General features: G+C 39.0%; 1 long non-coding RNA gene across 1 annotated transcript; it reads right to left on the reverse strand.

The window, feature by feature from the left end:
- Positions 1–2,972: 2,972 nt before the first annotated feature.
- On the reverse strand, positions 2,973–17,941 carry LOC148186106 (uncharacterized). The gene is made up of 5 exons (XR_015775361.1): positions 16,123–17,941; positions 13,784–13,865; positions 7,594–7,658; positions 6,467–6,595; positions 2,973–3,230 (listed from the first exon to the last, which is right to left on the reverse strand). It is a non-coding gene; the product is annotated as an uncharacterized LOC148186106 (long non-coding RNA).
- Between the last annotated feature and the right edge of the window lie 2,341 nt (positions 17,942–20,282).

The following is a 20,282-nucleotide window of genomic DNA, read 5'->3' on the forward strand; positions in this document are numbered from 1 at the left end:
CTGCAGAAATAATCACACCTCAGCGAAATAAACCGTGTGATATCCGGTGTTAAAAATAACAGCTGCTATCCTATACATTATTTTACAGGGATTTAATGTAAAAGCTATTTAAGAAAAGTGTTTCTGAGGACATTAAAATCGCCCGTACAGTAAGATATAAGAAATTAAAATAAAGGTCAGCTGAGCGCAATAAGGATGAGCAATGCAATCAATTTTTTTTCCCTGTCAACAAGGAGGCACAAAAATATAACCAGAGATACTAAGATAATATTTGTATGGTGCCATCAAAAATAAAAAGTATAAAAAAAATTGATTGAAAAAATAAAAAACAAATAATAATAATCATAATCATAACATTATTATTATCCATCCATCCATCCATCCATTTTCTTCCACTTATCTGGGGCAGGGTTGATTATTATTATTATTATTATTATTGTGATATTTATATAATAATAATAATAATAATAATAATAAAATTATAATTATTAAATTATAGTACTTAGTATAGTACTTAAGTACTTAAAATATTCCTTATTTATTTTATCTGTATAACTAAAAAAAAACAATGAATATTTTAGTACAGATGAAAATACAGATGAAATATTGTATTTCTGTAATATTATATATATATATTATATATATATATATATATATATATATATATTTTTTATTTTTTTTTAATGTTTGTAAATAAGTTGCAGCAGAAGAAGAGAAGACATTAATTCCTAGAAAATGAAAAATAAATAAATAAAATAAAAAAGAAGAAATCCTGAGAGGCAATTATCGCCTGTAGGAAGAAACAAGAGCAGGCGAGATCTCCGGCGAGCTGCTCATTAAAAATGTATGGAGGGAAGCCTGCGAGATGGAGGAATTCCCGCGGGATTTCCGAGAGACTTCCAATAGTCTAACCCCGTTTTTTAAATGTTTTATTTTTTTTCATTCAGTAATCTGTCAGCATCTATCAGCAAAATAACGACGAGAACAGGAGCTGTGAGACATATTCTGCTTCATCTGTTCATATGATGTTACGAGATTAAAATATCGATATTTTAACACGATGGGGTTCAAGCTGGGGGTCGTGGACCAGCAGGGGCTTCAGTCGGAAGAATATTATTAGAGTCTTTCTTCTTAGCAGGGGTGCTTCTAGGATTTGAGGACCTTGGGGGCCTCTGAGCACGACTGTATTGATGTATTTTTATGTTTTTTTATGCACTCTCGAACCTTATTTACTCCCCCAAAAAATTTCTTAAACTTTAATTCTGAATTATGATATTAAAAATATTAGTAGTTGTTAGTTATTAGTGCTGAGTGAAAACAGAAAACTTCACAACTGTTATCCTTCAACATTTACTGACTAGAGTTGGAAAAATAATCTGTATTTTTGTTAAAATGGCAAAATCGAACTGATTTAGTCAAGTGAAAGTACAGACAGATTATTAGATCCAGGGCTTTTTATCATGGTTAGGGACTGTTTGTTATTTATGATAGGGGAGGGAGGGTGTAAAAAAGGGGGAGGCATGTCAAATAATTCATCAAGCACTGGAGAGGGACTTGTTTTTTACTTTGGCTTATGGGAGAGGAACTTTAAAAGGTGTATCTTGCATTTTTTAAAATTTATTATTTATTATTCCTTCATTTTTTTTTTAATGAAAAAAGGGTTTTCTTTATTTGAAATTTGTGGTGACTGTTAAAGAAAACATTTGGGGCAATTTCTTAGTTCTTTAAAAAATTTGTGGTGATTTTTTCAAAACTTCTGACATTTTCTTCTTTACATTTCTTTTTCTTTCTTTTTTTTATCACTTCCAAACCACAGGATTGCCAAAATAAACAACAAAATTACAACATTTATCACAGCCTAAAACTGTAAAAACAGAAATTATCAGATGATTTTCAGTGACGTGAACACTTTGTGCATTTTCTCCAAGTCTTATATATTTAGATTTGGGGCTTTTTATAAGACATTTAGGGCTGAAGCCTCAGACTCAGGTCAAATCGTGCCGCTGCTTCCTGGAGTGCTTTGTAAAAACACTACATTACCCAGAAGTCAGTGAGAGTTGTTTTCAGAAGGAATTTTGCCATGTTAGCCTATTTGTTTTTGTAATTTAGGACGTTCTTTATATTAAAAAATTTACATTATTGAAAAAAATAATCAGAAATTGTGGAGATTTTTAAAGTTATTTTAGACGATTAAGCAGCTTTTCAGATTTCTGCTGAAAATCCCTGATTTGGGTGACGAACACAGAGAGGCTGGTGGGGGTTGGTGGGGGAGCGGGTGTCAGACAGGAAATCTGCCAAAACCCCTGAGAGGTGTCACTCTTATTTTTCCCATTCACACATGTGATGAGGCTGCAGTCACGTCTCCCTCACACTCTGATAAATCTCTTTCTGAGAGCCAAAAATATCAGCAACACTCACGGAAAAACAAGCAGAGGAGCAGCAAAGCTGATTAATCCTTTTCACAAAATCTAAACAGCTCTTTAAAATGTAAGTTCACACATAACAAGAGACAAAAACACAAAAGGCAGTAAAATGGAATCACAAATTGATGCAAAAAAAAATGTCCAAGTAATTTGATGTATCAGTAATTAAAACCAAAATCAAAATTCACAAAAAAGTACCTGGAATTTATGTAATTTACTCTGGGAAACACAAATTAAGGAGAAAAAAACAAAATTTGTGTTGTATTGTATTTTTCTATTGCAGCAGTTATTTTTTTTGTTTTTGCATTTCGTGTAAAGCGTCTTTGAGTACCTAGAAAAATGCTTTTTAAGTCTCTATTATTATTATTATTATTATTATTATTAATATCATCATCCTTATTATTATTATTATTATTATTATTATTATTATTATTATTATTATTATATTTATTTTAAAAAAATCAATTTTATTTTAGTTTGTTTTTTCATCTAAAACGTTGTGACCCTGGTTCAGTCTTGCACAGAGGCAGGTGGTAAATAACAGAGAGCCCTTTAGATTTTTGGGGATATTAACACAAACCCTGACTCCTTGTTGGTAATCTATCTGAAGACAAACTCATTTTGAGGCACTTTTGGGCACAAATCAATTGCACGACAGGAAACAAAGTAAAGGAAAACTTTTCTCACCGCTCGCTGTGTGACGGGGACGAGGCCGAGCAGCAGATCCACTGAGGAGTGACGATATTCCCAAAAAGACGGGACAGATTGGTGTTTCCGGGTTCAGACGTCCAGCAGGAGCAGAGAGAGCTGTGAGGAGACAGCAGGTGATCAGCCACAGGTTTTTTTTGTTTGTACTGTTTTCAGAAAACTTTCACAGGTATTTAAACCTTACAACTCTAAACAAAATAATTCATTTCAAAATCATGAGAGAAAAAGGCAATGTGAAATTTAACAAGAAATGTCCCATAAATTTCAAGAAATTAGCAGGTTTAGAAAATTATTTTTTTTTAAACTAGAAACTGGAAAAATATCCAGACAATTACATATTCATAATTCTTATAATCATATATTTAAAATTGTATATATATGGCTAAACCAAGACCCTCTGCTCAAAATTAAAAACTTTATTAAGCTATTTTTTGTTGCTGTTTGTGCATGTTATTTTGTGTGATCATTTTCAAGTTTTTTTGAGATTTTTTTTTGTTTTTCGTACCTTCTTCTCGTGATAAAAAAGCTTTATTATTATCAGGTCTAGTTCATGGTAAAACCGATTAAATTAAGCCAACAGCAGTTTATTTAGGTCTTTTCCTTTTTTTTAACTCCTACTTTTTTGGAGGGTTTTGAAGGTTTTTTTCTGTACTTTTCCCTAAATTTTGAGCTCATTTCTGTCATTTCTTTTTAAGTGGCTCATTGCTTTCTCATGTTTTTTATGAAATCAAGCCAGTTTGCAAAGGTTTTAAAGGGTTAAAGTACGAAATAAAAGTTCTCATTGAGCAGAATAGCCCATTACATAACTGGATCATAATTATTGATGCATTAATGTGTTTATTAATTAGCATTGGGGCCAGTAAACGTGGAGCTTTTTATGCTTCCAAAGTAACTAAAGCCGTCACATAAAAGCAGACGAGTACAGATGGAATTTAGTGTGTAATTGAGTGTGTAAGTTTTGGTGATTTTTCGGGGCCCGGGGACAGGCGCCAACAATAACTTTACAGAATCTCCTCCCCGACGGTCTCGTTTGCTCATGTAGGTCACATTAAGGCATCGTCTTAAACGCAGACTGTTTCATAACCAGTTAAAAACTCAGTGTAGCTGCTTTAAAACAGGCCGACAGAACCCAAAATAACACCCTCTGTCTTCTCTGGGATTTCAGCTCCTGGTGTAAATGGGGCGGATATCGGCCTGCGCTCCCCTCGGAGGAACAAACCGGCTCCAAAACAGTATTATGTGAGAACCATCTGGGACGGGAATCGAGGCTGTGAGCGGGTGAAAAAGGCCGTCCGCCCAGTGAAACGTGTCCGGCCGCTTGGACGCAGCGGCGGAGGCTAAAACTGAGTTTGCTGATGTGTTAAATGGGTCACAAGTTGTTACTTCGAGCTAACAGCCTACATTTGAGCCGGAGGACGCTGCACACAAGTAGATTAGTGGGTTGGCTGAGAGTTTCTGACAGCAGCGCTGCAGCAGAGGAAAACACAAAGTCAAAGATTATACAGGTTTTATTATCCTGACGAGGCTCTCTGCTTATAAACTCAAAAAATATTACGAGGAAACAAACTCTTCTGCTGGGATTTGATGCACATATAACACATCCTGGACATGCTGGGACATTTCTGCTCAAACCCGCTGAGACCTGAGGCCTGATGTCTTTTAATAAGATAAGTAAAAGGCAACTTAAAAAAATAATGAAATAAATAAATAAAAGGAAATGACCTGAAAATAAAAAAAAAGAATAAAGTTCATGGAAGAAAAAAAAAATGACCTGAAAATTAAAAAAAGAAAAGAAAAAAAAAGAACCCAAAAAACAAGAAAAAGACCTGAAAATTAGAAAAAACAAAAACAAAGAAAAATAAAGCTAAAGAAAAAAACCCCAAAATAAACCAAGGAATGTTCTGGAAAATAGTAAAAATCCTGTAAATTATTTTAAAAGTGTATAATATTGATGCATATATAACTTTGACATGTTGGGGCATTTCTGCTTTAACCCTTTGAGACCTGAGGCCAGACGTCTTTCAAAAATAGGTAAAATGCAACAAGCAACTTAAATCTTAAAACTTGATGAATGTGATTCATTCAGAAGTTGGACAGAAACGACTGAAATAAATAATTACACGATGCATCGTTTTGGCTCTCGCTGAGGAGGTCCAAATACAAACAGTGGGATTTTATGTGGAGTTTTGATCTTGTTTAATTTTTGGAAACATCCTGCAGGGACCGGCGCTCACCCTGCCAGCACCCTGCAGAACTGGGTCATCACTAAATATATTACAGCTACTTTCCTCCCCGCAGCTCCCAACTCGGAGCAGTAAACACGCCGGCCGGGCCGCCTCGACGCCTCCTGGTCCACATCCAGCAGCCTCACGTGAAGCGCACGTGGCCGTCATGTGACGCTCTATTGATAGCACTGCAGAGAGGGAAAAATAACCTGGCGAAGCTACAAAGTTGACGTCCAAAAAAACAGACAGGAGGCGGCCAGTTGGCGGTCGGCTGAGTTTCCCCACAGAAAACCAATCGACGAGCTTCCCAGCGCTCCAAAAAGTTCACTGCGTTTCGTTTTGTGGGATTTTGTGCTTCGTTAAGCGGGAGATGAGACCGAGCAGACGACTCTGCAGCCGGGGCTGCTCCGACTTCATTATGAAACAACATTATTTAACAAACTACAGGGTGATGTCTTTAAATGTCGTTTTATATGACCGAGGGTTCAAATCCCCCAAAACTTCATGTTTTACCTTCAGGGCCGTGCATACAAAAGGCCTCAAATCTCTCAGAGCAAGATCTCCAGACTTTGTGAAGGTTTTCTCTGTCCTTGTGGTTGTTTCACGTCTCTTTGTGATTGTTTTGCATCTCTTTATAGTCATTTTGTATCTCTTTGTAGTCATTTTGCATGTCTAAATGGTCATTTTGTGTCTCTTTGTGGTTAATTAGTGTTTCCTTATCCTTGCTTTTTGTTTTTATTTTGTGTCTTTTTGCATATCTTCGTGGTCCTCATGGGTTTCTTTGTGATCAATGTGCATCTCCCAGTGGTTGCTTTGTGTCTTCTTGTGCTTTTTTTTGGCATTTCTTTGGGTTTTTTTTGCATCTTTGTGGTCGTTTTGTGTCTCTTCGCTGTCATTTTTTCTCTGTGTGGTTTTTCTCGAAATAGTTTCTTTGTGTGTCTCTTTGCACTTGTTTTGCATCACTTTTCAGATCTGAACATCGATCATGTGATATTTGAAAAAGCTTAAAGTAGCGACTTAATGGATTTTGTGGTGATATCATTTTCTGGACCATTGAAAGAACAGTCCAGTTTTTTTACAAAAGTAAATAATGGTGCTTTAAAATCTTACCTGGATACAATAGCTGCTTAAAGGAAGGAGCAGAGCTCAGGTAGCAGCACCTCGAGGCCTGAAGCTCTCAGCCGTCTGCTGCCGGAGCTGCAGGCTGTGAGTTTATACATGTGGGATATTACCTTCAGCCTGAAATGGAAGATGGAAATGGAACAAGATCAATGTGGAACAAAGCGAGTGCTGCGGTGAACAGAGCTGTAATGAGAAATACTGCTGAAGGAAATTGATCTGCAGGCCAACGCGCCCTCTTCTGAAAATTAGAGCTCTCAATCACCACACTGCAGGAATAACCATAACCTCACTTTCAGATTTACAGCTCGCTTTTTTTGTTTTGCATCTCTGTTTTTTGTTTTGTCTTTCTTTGTTGTGGTTTTGTGGGGCTTTTTTGTCTTTGTTTTGTGTCCATCTATTTATGTTTTTTGTGTCTTTGTAGTTGTATAATGTGACTTGTTTTTGTTTAGCATCTCTTTGTAGTTGTTTTTTGTCTTGTTTTTATTTTTAGTTCTTTTGTTTTTTCATTTGTCCTTCTTCATGGTCATTTTGCATCACTTGTTTTCTGTTTTGTGTCCATTTGTTTTTGATTTGTGTCTGTTTTTTGTGTGTCTTTGTTGTGATTTTAAGTCTCTTGTGGTTGTTTTTGTCTCCTTGTGATGTTTTTGCATTTCTTTGTCTTTGTTATGCATCTTTGTAGTTGTTTTGTGAGTCTTTTTAATTGTTTTTTTTTGTCTGTTTCTAGTTATTTTGCATCTCTTTATCATTGTTTTGTGTCTTCTTTGTATTTTTTAGGCAATCTGTGTTTTTCTTTTGTCTCATTTTGTCTCTTTGGACACTTTGTGTAGTTGTCTTACGGGATGTTTTGCTCTGTTGTGTTTCAGGTCACTTTTTGTTGGCGTCCCTTTGTGATTGTTTGGCATCACTTTTAATTTTTGTTTTGCTTCTCTTAGTAGATGAAGATGTTTTATGTCTCGTTTTTTTGCTCTGCATCTCTTTATTCTCATTTTATGGATCGCTAATTTTTTCTGCATCCCATTGTCTCCTTTTTTTTGTGACATCTCTTTGATTTTGCGCTTTGTTTTAAATTCTGCGTCTCCTTGTAGCCGGCTCAGTAATCCATCCCTGATACTTACAGAGGAAACCACCCGCGACCTTGTCACTGCTGAAGAGGGGACATCAGTTCAGATCCAGGTGAAATCTGTCAAAGACAAAAAAAAAAGAAAAAAAAGTCAAAATTCACCAAACTCAAACTCTAAACCTGAGACATTTTTACGATAATTCACTGATCACTGTCGCTGCACTAAAATTAAATTGTTTTGACCTTAAAACCACCTGGTAGGACGCGGACTGCACCTTTAGTTTCATACCTGAGATCTTCTCTTTGCTCAAATGCCACAACTTTGGATTGTAAAATGAATTTCTGTCATCGATTCTTTTTAAATTAAACCCGGCGGACATCAGACACGTAAAAACTTTGTGACGGACCGGCAGAGTTCAGAGAAACAACAACATGCGACCGACTGAGTCACTCTGGAGACGAGAAAAGCTCCATTAATCAACAATCAGAGAGTCGGAGAGACAGCGGTGGACACTGTAGGTCACACACACACACACACACACACACACACACACACACACACACACACACACACACACACACACACACACACACACACACTGACAGGCCTGCTACCCAGGGAGTGTGCTAATGAGTTTATTACATTCAGCCCTCAGACAATAAATGAAGCAATCAATCACAGGGGAACATCTGTGGAGCACCTCCTTAATCGCACACCAGCCTCATCAGCACTTTAACATGAGGAGGAGGGGGGGGAGGAGGAGGAGGAGGAGGAGGAGGACTGTACCAGGAGTACCAGGAGAGAAAAAGGAAGGAGATGCTGCAGATCCAAAACTTTTTTTTTTAGGAAAACAGTAAGAAGATGAAAATAAAAATGAAAGATCACCTGTATTTTAAAGAGCAATCTCAAGACCGTCTTTTATAGTTTGGCTTTTAATTGAACTTTACCAATTTATTTATTGACTATTTATTTGTTTTGACATTTTAGTCTTTTGTTGTTTTACCAGATCGTATCTTATTTGACTTCATTTTATTTTATTATTTTTAAAAACATTTTTATCTATTAGTATTTGTTTGTTATGCTTTTATCTAATTTTATCTCTTATTTAGAGTATTTTATTTATTTATTTTACTTATAATATTTATCTATTTATCTGTCCTTAGACCATAACAGTGAAATATATAAATAAATAAATAAAATTAAATAAAAAATAAAAAATATTTTTCTAGAAATTGGGAATGAAATGTATTTTAAGGCCAAAAAATTCTCAAATTTTCTTTTTCTCAAAGAAGAGGAGTAGAAGCAGGAGGAGAAAAGGAGGAACCATCTGTGCGTCTGGACTGAAAGGAGGAGGAGAAGGACTTCAGGTTGTCGATGGATGCATGTTTTCACAGTTTAAGAGCAGGAAGTGTTAGAGAAGGAGGCAACATATGTGGCAACACACAACAGCGTCATCAGCACAGGAGGAGGAGGAGGAGGAGGAGGAGGAGGAGGAGCAATAACAGAGGATACCCTCTGCAGCCCTATAAAGTTGTGTAAGTCATTAACGCTCCAACATGTGATGAAGAGAAAGAGGCAACATCTGTGCAACACCATCACATCCCTGCAGACCCGTCAACATGTGGAGGAGGAGGGGGAGGAGGAGGAGGAGGAGGAGGAGGAGGAGGAGGAGGAGGTGTGATGAAGACATCATGTGAGAAAACAGAAATGTAAAATATATATGATGAAAATGCCTTGATTATCAGGAGTGATGCTGCCATAATGTTAACCCTATAAGGTGCAAAATTATCATCAATACATTCATCATCTGAATATATATGAAGATATTAGTCATTAACCCTTTAAAAACTAAGCATATTGGCATGATTTCTTTCAAAAACATGAGAAGGGGATGAGCAATTTAACAGGAAATGACCCCAAATTAGCAATAAATTATCAAGAAGTCAAAAGGAAATAATTATTATTATTAAAGAAATAAAAAAAACTAAATCAAACTAAAAAAAAAACGGGAAAATGACCTACAAAATCGTGCTTAAAAATAATAATTCTGTAACATAATTCTTAATACAGACTGATGACAAAAATAATTACTATATATACATATATATATATATATATATATATATATATATATATATATTTTTTTTTTTTTCACTGCAACGTTTTCAGCCAACATAGTGCAATTAAAAGCTTTTTTAATGTTATTTTTTTTAACCACAACATCGCTTTGTTTAATGCTGGGATAGTGCCAGAAAATGGTTATTTTTTACCGAGACACCGCTGCATTTCCGGTTGTAATAGTGCCCAAAACGCCACAATATGATCTCTTCCGAACAATAACCACGTTTTGTTTGTTTTTTTACCTAAACCTGATCATGTTAACTACAACGCCGTTTAAACATGAGGTGTCAACACAATAACGAACAAATGTTTTGTATTGGTTTGCAGAAACGTACATTTCCTCTGCCGAATGGGTCATTAAGGTCACGCCTCCTGGTGATGTCACAGTGCATCGATCACGCCCTCCTCCGAGGCCGACTCCTCCACATGCTCCACACATGATATTTCCCTGTTCACTTAATACGGTCTCTGTGACAACATGCAGCCACGTCCTCATCACGTGTTATCGGGTTACAGCTGCGCTAACTCAGTTAGTGGCGACGGTCTGCGAGCCGCTCATCCCTCCGGCCGCAGTAAACCCGGTTAGGGAGCGTCTCTGTGCGGCGTGATGTGCAGCGTTGACTCGGGGAGCGTCTGCACTCGTGCACACATTACTGAGACATAAACACATTAGGGACATCTGTCTCGTGGTGCGTTTGTGGTTTGCATGCCTTTAAATGACTTAGGGAGCGTCCACTTCTATACAGCTCATTAATGAGGTGTTAAATGAGTTAGGGAGCGTCCATGTGTTGCTTACTCCTGAGGAGACGATGACAGTATGATTTCTTTCTTGATTTCTTTCAAATACATGTGCAGAAGACAACGAGCAACATAACAAGACACAACACAAAAAATTAGGTAAAAATTTGTATAAAGTCATGAGAAAATTATCTGAAAATAAACAAAAAAAAAAAACAATAAATAATTAAAAAGGAAAAAAGTAAGTGTTTTTACAGCAACTTTTAAAGCTGCAAATGCTTTAACTCGTTTGTTTATATTAGAAATTTGATGCTATTTAGGCTCCAAATGTGCATTTTGTAGCGACCGGTCAGTGTTTTCACATCTGCTTTTTAGGCTAGAAAAAAGTGGTGTTTTGTAGCAACTTATCTGTGTTTTCCAGCAGCTTTTTAGACAGCAAACATAAGGATTTTGTAGTGACCTGTTAGTGTTTTTCCAGCAACTTTTAAAGCTCCAAATGTAGGTGTTTTGTAGCGACTTGTCTGTGTTTTTCTGGCATATGGTTGCTCTGTTCTGGGCTACTTTAGAAACACGGCGATGTCCGGCTCCCTGTGTAGATTTAACGTCTGTTTCTAAAGTAACTATGATTCTTATTTTCAGTTGTTTAAACACTAAAGAAAACAAACGTATGATATTATTTCATCCTGAATCCTTCACACTGGACCTTTAAGTGCTCATGGCGGAAAAGACTTAATAGAAAATAACGGACTCAGCTTCACTTCGTCCTTGATTTTGTCACATAATCACAGCTCATTTTTCGTTATCGCTCACATTATTAGGAGATAATTTCAGCGAGACTTTAGGTGATAAGATTTGGCTCCTGGATGTGATTAAATCAGCCTCGGCAGCAGCCGCTGATCTGAGAGTCGGGGTGAAGCCGCTCTCCGCTCCGCAGGACAGACACAGTGTCCTGCAGATGGTTTCTGACAGGCTGAAATGTTGAAGTTTTCGGAAAACCAAAACGCTGCACTTTGTTAAAAAAATGCCCCTGTGACATTTTAAAAGCGGAGCCTGTGATTTTACTCAAACATGACTTTTTTTTTTTTCCCAGCGGTGCCTCGCTTCATCCAGACAACTGCACTCCATCATTCACCATCGGCGGCCGCAATCACCACACTATCAGTGGCGAGCGTTCAGCATTCAGCGCTGACATTTCGCGCTCACTCGACACAATAAACTCCGGCTGAAGATTATAGGAAACTAACTGGGAGGTTAAAGGTCACAGAGGGATGCCGACCTGAGCAGAGGGGCATCAGTTATACCCACGACCTGATTCAGAAGCCGGTTTGAGGTGTTTTTTGTTGTTGGTTTTTGTTTTTTGAAAAAGGCAGCTGAAGGACGAGCAGCGCCCGCAGAGACGATGCAACAAATAAAAGAGAGAGGGAAAGCGTCCCTGGACGTTTGAGGGCGGCCTGACCTCGGACACAGAAAACAAACCACTCCGCTCTCACCAGGAAAAAGTGCAGCGGCGGATCACGCATCTTGTTCCCATGACAACAGAGTGCTGCTTTCGGCTCACCCGTCGGCGTCTCGTATCAGAGCCGAGCGGCAGTTTGTTCTGACCTGACGGTGCAGAGAGACTCGCTCCGTCAGCCGAGAGTCACACGGTGAACGCCAATGGAGAGCGCCGAGCGGGACCGCCACACACAGAGTCCAGAGACACATTTTGAATGAATTAAACCTTTGAATTCAGGGTTTCCTGTGATAAAATACTGTTGAAATAATAATAATAACAATAAGAATAATAATGATAATGATAACATAGATAAAACAGTGTGAATGAATAATAATATAATTATTCAGTCTGTTTGCTAATGTTATCTAACTTAGCACACAAAGCTAGCCTTAGCTTATAACTCAAAGCTAGCATCAACTAAGCACTCAAAGCTAGTGTTAGGTAAGGACACAAAGTTAGCATTAGCTAAGCACACAACGCTAGGATTAGCTAAACACACAAAGCTAGGATTAGCTAAGCTCACAAAGTTAGCATTAGCTAAGCACACAAAGTTAGCATTAGCGAAGAACACAAAGTTAGCATTAGCTAAGCACACAAAGCTAGGATTAGCTAAGCACACAAAGCTAGGATTAGCTAAACTCACAAAGTTAGCATTAGCTAAGCACACAAAGTTAGCATTAGCGAAGCACACAAAGTTAGCATTCGCTAAGCACACAAAGCTAGGATTAGCTAAGCACTCAAATTTAGCATTAGCTAAGCACACAAAGTTAGCATTGGTGAAGCACACAAAGTTAGCATTAGCTAAGCTCACAAAGCTAGCGTTAGCTAAGCACACAAATTAAGCACTAGCTAAGCATACAAAGTTAGCATTAGCTAAGCTCACAAAGCTAGCGTTAGCTAACGTTAGTGAGCATCTTACCTGAGAACAAACGCAGGTGTTTTTATTGATTTTTGATGGATTCAGCAGTCCGTGCGGTCCTCCACACGCTTTTATTCATATCCTACATCTCTCTTTTAGTGTCTTCTGCTTTGGGAAGGCGAACAATTTAACACCCCCTCTAAACTGTTTGGATATCGGATGAAAGACTCGTAGATCCCGTTAGCGCAGCGTTTTGGCTTCTGCTAAAAGCTTGACAGGCCTCCTGCGCATAGTAACGGTTGCTAACGTAGGATTGGACAGTGGCCGTTCTGGGGAGGGGCTTCACGAATAATCAAATTAGCCGTTAGCTGCTTCTCTTAGCAACCACAGCGGCCGAGGGCGAATATTTCTCAAAATGCTCCAAAAACGCACGTATATACACGCGAAAATTGGATCGCATTCGGTGTAAACGCAGCACTTGATTCTAAACGCAGGACTTTTACTTGCTGTGAAGTATTTTTTTCAGAGTGAGGTAGAAGTACTTCAGCTGGAGTAAAAGATCTGAGTACATCTTCCATCACTGTGTGTGTGTGTGTGTGTGTGTGTGTGTGTGTGTGTGTGTGTGCGGTGAGCTGAACAAGGCGTGCTAACAGCCTGAAACTGACTTCTAAAAATATACCTGCCCTCCACACACACACACACACACACACACACACACACACACACACACACAGTACTGTAATGGGTTTGAGTTAGGCAGCATATTGGAAATGCCAAGCCAATGTCTCAGAAGCTAAATCAGCCTGTGTGTGTGTGTGTGTGTGTGTGTGTGTGTGTGTGTGTGTGTATGCGTGAGTGTGTGAGTGTGTGTGTGTGTGTGTGTGTGTGTGTGTGTGTGTGTTTTCATTACAGTGGCGTCCTGAAATATGAACAGGTAGGCAGTATGCAGATCAATTCTGACTGTAAAACACCCGCCGAAGAGACAGAGAGAGAGAGAGTAGGAAAGAAAAACGACAACCCAGTTACGTTACCATGGCAACCGCTCCTCGCCCTCCATCCCAATAATGATGCGAAGGCCCGCTGCCCTTCCCAGAATTCCCTGCTGCTGTTTTCCTGAGAGAGAAGAAGAAGAAGAAGTGGGTCTCTGGCAGGAGACTGAACATGAAATGAGTGTATTTTATTTTGTAAAAACTTATAAGGTGGTTTTTTTTGTGTTGGTATTTTACACTGAAATCTCTACACAAGCGACAATATTTTTGGAACTAGAATAGGCTAAAACAACAAAAAACTCTTTATTTATTTCATTTCATTTTGTTTACTTCTATGTATTTAAACTATTTCATTTATTTTATTTCCTTGTATTTGTGGTTTAATTTTTTTTGTGTTGAATTATTTTATATTGACATTTTGCTTCCTGCATCTTATATCATTTGCCTTTTTAAAAAACATTCATCCTAACTACCCTAATTTCATCTCGCTCGTGCTCAGTAGGACTGTTTAGCTTTCTGTTTGCCGTCTGTAGTTCCTTTTCTTTTTTTCTTTGTTTGTCAAAACACTTAAAAACTCTGAAAAAAGGAACCAAAGCACTTATCTTTAGGAAAAAGGTTAAAATGCTGTAATTTAATTGGCAGGTTCTAATTATTTAAAACTATAAATTCTTAAATGCATTTCGGCATCCAGCCGTTTCACTTTATAAACAGTTTTTAAAGGTGCTATAAAAATAGATATTAAAAAAAAATAATAATAAAATAAAATATATAAATAAATAAAATAAAGTTATAATAATAATAATAATTTTTGTGTGAGAGTATTTCATTGTGTAGTAATAGTACTTTTATTTATGTTTAAGATGTGAATATTTCCTCAACCACCTGATTAGTGGATAAATCTCGTCTGCATTGACTGAACTTCATTTAACGGCGGTTTAAAAAGACAAAATAAGCTTTTTTTCATCTTCGTCATTTTCTTTTATTTTGAAATGTATCACAGCTGCAGCAGACGAGGGTCAGCGCAGAGCTTTGACTTCACTTTACTGCATTTATTCAGTGTGTGTCTCCAAATAAAAGTACCTCATTAGAGCCTGACAGCCAGATGTGTTAACACACGAAGATGATGTGATGTTACGGAAAGTGACACCAGAGCAGCAGATTCAGATTCGGAGGGAAAAACGTTAACGAGCTGCTCGCTGTGAGAACGCCGTCGGTCAACACTCGGTATCCAATCTGCCGCCTGCAGTCGGGCTGGAAAATCAAAGTCACATTTATGTGCATTTTTATATTTTTTTATTTACATTGTCCCAATGTCTGACCCTATAGATTCTTTGTCTTTACTGTATTAGTTAGGAGCTTTTAACCCTTTGAAATCTGCCGTAGAAATGATCCGCCAGCGCCTACATTGGTATTTTTGATGCATATGGCATCAAACCACCGTGACAGGATGTCTGGCCCATCCGCCGGGTATCATACTGTCGTGAAAGCTGCTGTCCGGCTGTCTTATCAACTGACGTTGCCCTCCAGTGTCGCATACCGCACCGACAAATGCCGTTCAACCGCCAGTTGGCGTATCATACTGCCGCAACAGGTTCCATCCGAGTGTGTTATAAACTGACTCCATCTCTTATGATTATACTTTAGATCTATTTAAACAAAATCATGCAAAAAACAACCTCCGGCAGACTGTTTTTAATGCTTTATATATGCAGTTTTTAACATGTACTTTATTTATTTCAATGTTGCATCTTCTGCGGAACAAATCTGGTGAAATTACGGCGTATTTCTACATTTGTTTCTGTACTCTGTCTGATTTTTTGCTACATAAAAACCTCCGGTAAATCTCAGCCTCCGTGTTTGTCTTTTGTCTGTTTGCTTCTTATTTTTCATTCCAGACACTTTGAGCTCGTGTTCTTATTGTCTCATATGGAGGCGACGGGGGGGGGTGACAGATGGGTGTAGTCACTCGCTCACCCTCCGACCCACACACACACACACACACACACAGACGCTGGAGACATGGTGTGGGTGTGTGGATGCATGCATTTAGTGGATTTGCACAGATCAAGTCAGAACCTTACAACACACACACACAGCGGGGGCATCGGGTTTGCTTCATATTCATCGTGACTGAAACTGTCGACAATTCATTCCACTGCAAATAACATGAGAGGGAAAGAGAGAAGACGAGGGGGGGGGACAGAGAGACGACGCCGTCAAACAGGGCCGGACCCAAAAGCACAACCAGGAAGGTGACTGAAGGACGGACTGAAGGTGGAAGAAGAACCCAGATATTCAACCAAAGACAGAATATGCAAGAATTTAAGAAGAAAAACACGTATAGACCCATACAGAAGAAATCCATCCCAGTCGTCACTTACGAGTGTGGCGGCGTGCTCGGATTTGGGAAGTCGTTCTTCTGACTTCATGTGTCCGTGTAGATCGTAAAGTGGGAACAACACGGAAGCTGCAAAGAAGATGAGTTTCATTATAATGTTCAGCGTTTTAAAGCTTTTTCCAGTTTCTTTCTATTTTTATTAGGGCTGTCAATCGATTAAAATGTTGAATAAATCACATGATTGTCCATTCTTAAATCAATCGCCAGTTTTTTATCTGATCTTAATGTACCTTAAAGGGATATTTTTCATACTCTTGTCAATATGGGCGTGGACAAATATGCAAATGTACGTTTATATCATTATTATTGCAACAATCCTGAACGATGACCAGAATATTCTCCCGAATGACCTCAAAATGTTCTGCACACTCAAAGAAACGTATCTCAGAACAAAAACCTGTAGAGGGAGCTGAAGTGTGCAGATCTTCCTCTGTTCAATCTGTTCCTCCGCACACAGTCAGTGTTTTGTGGGACTCGCCTGCTCTGTAAGCGCACTGATGCACCTTAAATTATGATGTTGTCAGCAGCGTTATTATTTGACGCTGCCCTTCTGCATTTTGTGCGCACGTATTCAGTTCTGTTCTTGTTCTTAAGCGACGCTGCCCGTACGTGTCATCTGACGCGGTCCCACAGCATCGTGCTTTGACTCAGAAGGTGGCCTTTGGCGTTGGAACTGATAGGCCAAAAGCGCTGACTGAGCGGCGCGATTTGATGAAATCGGAGTGAGAACGGGCTGCAGTTTGTCGCTACTCGCTACTTTTTACCCTCTACAGCAAACAACGTCCGATAAAGCTGAGTTTTACAGCTAAAATGAGTCATGTGGCTCAAAAATCAGATCAGAAACAGGCTCAAACTTGACAATGCGCATTTTTACGTCAGCCGTGAGCTTTTCTTACCTTAAACCAAGCTGTTCTGAACCACCATAGTCATGCAAAGACAGAAAGAAAGAACTAAACTACTGCGGGCAGAGGAAGATGGACGATATCAATGAATAAATAATCTGAATCAAAGTGAGATAGAGAGCGGAAAGAGCTCAGAAAAAGAAAACTATGCATAAAGTAACAAAATATGAAGAAAAACTAAGTAAAACAAAGAAAGATGTTTTCCTGTCAGAGTTACTTTTTTCCATTTCAGGGTCAGATTGTTTTTATTTAGAATTCCCCGCAGACTTTCTTCATCTGTCGGTCCACAGAGTTTATTTCTGCTCCTCCTCGCATCATTTGTTTCTGCAAATATAAACAACAATAAAACCGGCTGAGCTCTCGGGATACACACAAATGTACGGCAGGTATTAAAGTCTGGATACGAGACCCCAAAGTTAAAGCCAGCGAACAGACACGATGTGTGTGTCGGTGTTTCTACTGTCAGACAGACGGGATATTTATATCTGTGACAGATGTGGAGCTGCGAAGCCTCGGTGTCATCACAACAGCTGGAGAGGAAGACGCAGCGAGTTTAAAGAAGGAAACGAGAATCACACAGAGATGTTGAAACTATCTCTCTGTCAGTCGATCAAAGAAAAGAAAAAACAGAATTAATTGTAGCCTGAAAATGATTGTAACGGAGGAAAGCGGCACTTTTTACTGTGAAAAATCACGAATAAGCAAATCTAAAAACAACCGGACACGTTCTAGCAGGAATATAACCCGAACTCTGAGAAAAATTAACATCTGCAACCGAGATGACATGTTTCCTGATGTTAGCATGTAGCCACATGTAGCAGTGTATGTAAACACTTCCTGGAGCAGACGACCATACAAAGAAATCCGTCACCAGCTGACGTCAGCTTGTTTCAAAGTAGAAAACCAAAAATCCTGCTTTCTGACCCCAAAGAGCCGAGTCACCAGGAGGAAATGTTGGCATTGTACGTTTCTGCAAACCAAAAATACAAATTTCCATTCGCACCTTTATTATGTTTCACATCAAAGTTTCTAAAGCGACTAAGTTTATGAGCTGACTTTGTCATGGCGGATGGCGTGTCACATAGGAGACGCCTGCCACGCTGCACACCACTGCTCAACACCAACAAACTCCTAAACAGGACACATGGGAAAGCAGACACATCCAAATCTGAAAAACAAGTAGCAATTACATTAAAAAACTTTTTTTTTAGTGGCTAAATTATTAAAAAAGCATTTCGACCACTGCTGGTCTCCATCTGCACTTTAAACCACAAAACTGTTCCTGATTTAGCAAATTATTGCTGTTTCCAGCGGCTTTTCAGACGCCAAATGTGGATGTTTTGTTGCAGCCCGTCGCTGTTTTTGCAGCAGGGAGAGCGCCACAAAATGTGGTTGTTTTTCGCTGAGACATCACTGCGTATCTGGATTGGGGTTAGGCAGGATCGTCCCCCTAAAAGCAGGTCTTTTAGGTCAAAACATGATCTTTTCCGAACCATAACCAAGTGTTTTTTACTCCAAAAATGAACAAAAGTCAACCACAGCGTTGCTGAAAAGTAAAATTTCAGCAACATCATCAACCCATTGTCATTTGGAAGTCGTCACATACCAACACGTTTTAAGTGCTGTCGGCGTAAGATCCTGCACATGATACACTGCTACACGTTGTTGAGAGCAAGGTCGGACAGAACTGGTCACTGTGTCGTTACAAACCTGCCGCGGCAGCATGATACGCCGACCATACAAATGGTGGGTGCCAAAAGAATCATATCTTTTGACTGGAGAAGTTTTGATATTTTATTTGTATATCGGTTGATAGCTTCAAGGTAGTGAGTACGAAATATCACCCTAATACATTTTGTAGTCTATATATTATAATGTATTTACTGTAACTATCAGTACTCTATATATTTCAGCCTATAAAGTGTTGTTTCAGTGTAATGGACAGCAGACTGACTCTACTGTCCTTCAAATATCACACTGGGACAAAGTGGTAGATTACTTTAAAGACACCTTCACACCCTCTGACACGCACGCACACACACGCACACACACGCACACACACACACACACACACACACACACACACACACACACTCAGGTGGAGGTCCTGGGAGGTTTACTCTCCAGTGTGTCTGGTCAGAATTGATTGCATCTTGCACAGAGACACAATGTGACCTCTGCTGGAAACAGACTTTATTCACTGACTGACTGAGAGTCCACACTCGTTCTCCGTTCACAGACCGACGTGTTCGAGTCCGAGTCCGAGTCACACATATGATGTTCACACTGCTCATTTCAGGAGGGTTCAAAGACATTTAAGGGCAATTGTGTCATTTTTTTAGGGAAACGTGATGTTGTTATAAACCAAGATTCTGTCACTGGATTGCTAATTTCTCACCAAAAATATTCTCAGAAACACATTTGAGATACTGATACAAACACTATAGAAGCGGATCAAGAGAGACCCCTCTCTCTCAGACTGATATCAAACTGTTTTGCCAATTTCTCACTCAAAATCTCCTCAGAAACATATTTTAGTGATCTGTTGTACCACCATTACAAAGAGTGTAGAGGCGGATCAAGAGAGAGCCACTCCCCTATCTCTTTTGCTCTTAAAACTCAAACCAAACTGTAAACTAGGCACTGCTGATCAAATATAAACCAAGATTCTGTCACTGTGCTGCTCATTTCTTATCTAAAATGTTTGAAGGAGAGTCAGGGAGCTGCTGAGCACATTTTATTCTCAGTTTCTGAACTGAGCACTGATCTCTTGAGATTTAGACCGTCTTTGCGGGACTGGATTTGTGAAATCCAGATCTGGTGAAGCAGTCGGAGGCTTCGCGTTTGTGGTTCTGGTTCACCTGCTGCAGCGAGAGAAATGAAACTGGCATGAGCTCGGAGCTGCTGGTCGGTTGAATCAGGAAGCAGATTTGTGTTTATGCTGCCATGTTTCTGCTCTATTCTGCTCCCCCGGTGCATGTTGGGATTTGTTCTGTTTGCTCTGATTCATGAAGAAAAGTCTGACTGACTGTTTGGTTGAGCGGCTGAATAAACTAACACGAGCCGGGGAGGGAGGTGTAAGTGTGTGTGTGAATCATTCCAGCTGTGACACGTCACACACACTTACAGAAACATCTGACTGCAACATTTACATCCTAATGAAACACGCGGCACATATACAGTGTGAGTTTTACTCTGAGTTGTGAAAATATCTAAAGCTGAGCTGGTTTTATAAAGACGG

Source organism: Plectropomus leopardus, chromosome 21 (assembly GCF_026936395.1).
Source record: "Plectropomus leopardus strain MGB_pleo_1.0 chromosome 21, ASM2693639v1, whole genome shotgun sequence".
In the NCBI taxonomy this organism is placed as follows: domain Eukaryota; kingdom Metazoa; phylum Chordata; class Actinopteri; order Perciformes; family Serranidae; genus Plectropomus; species Plectropomus leopardus.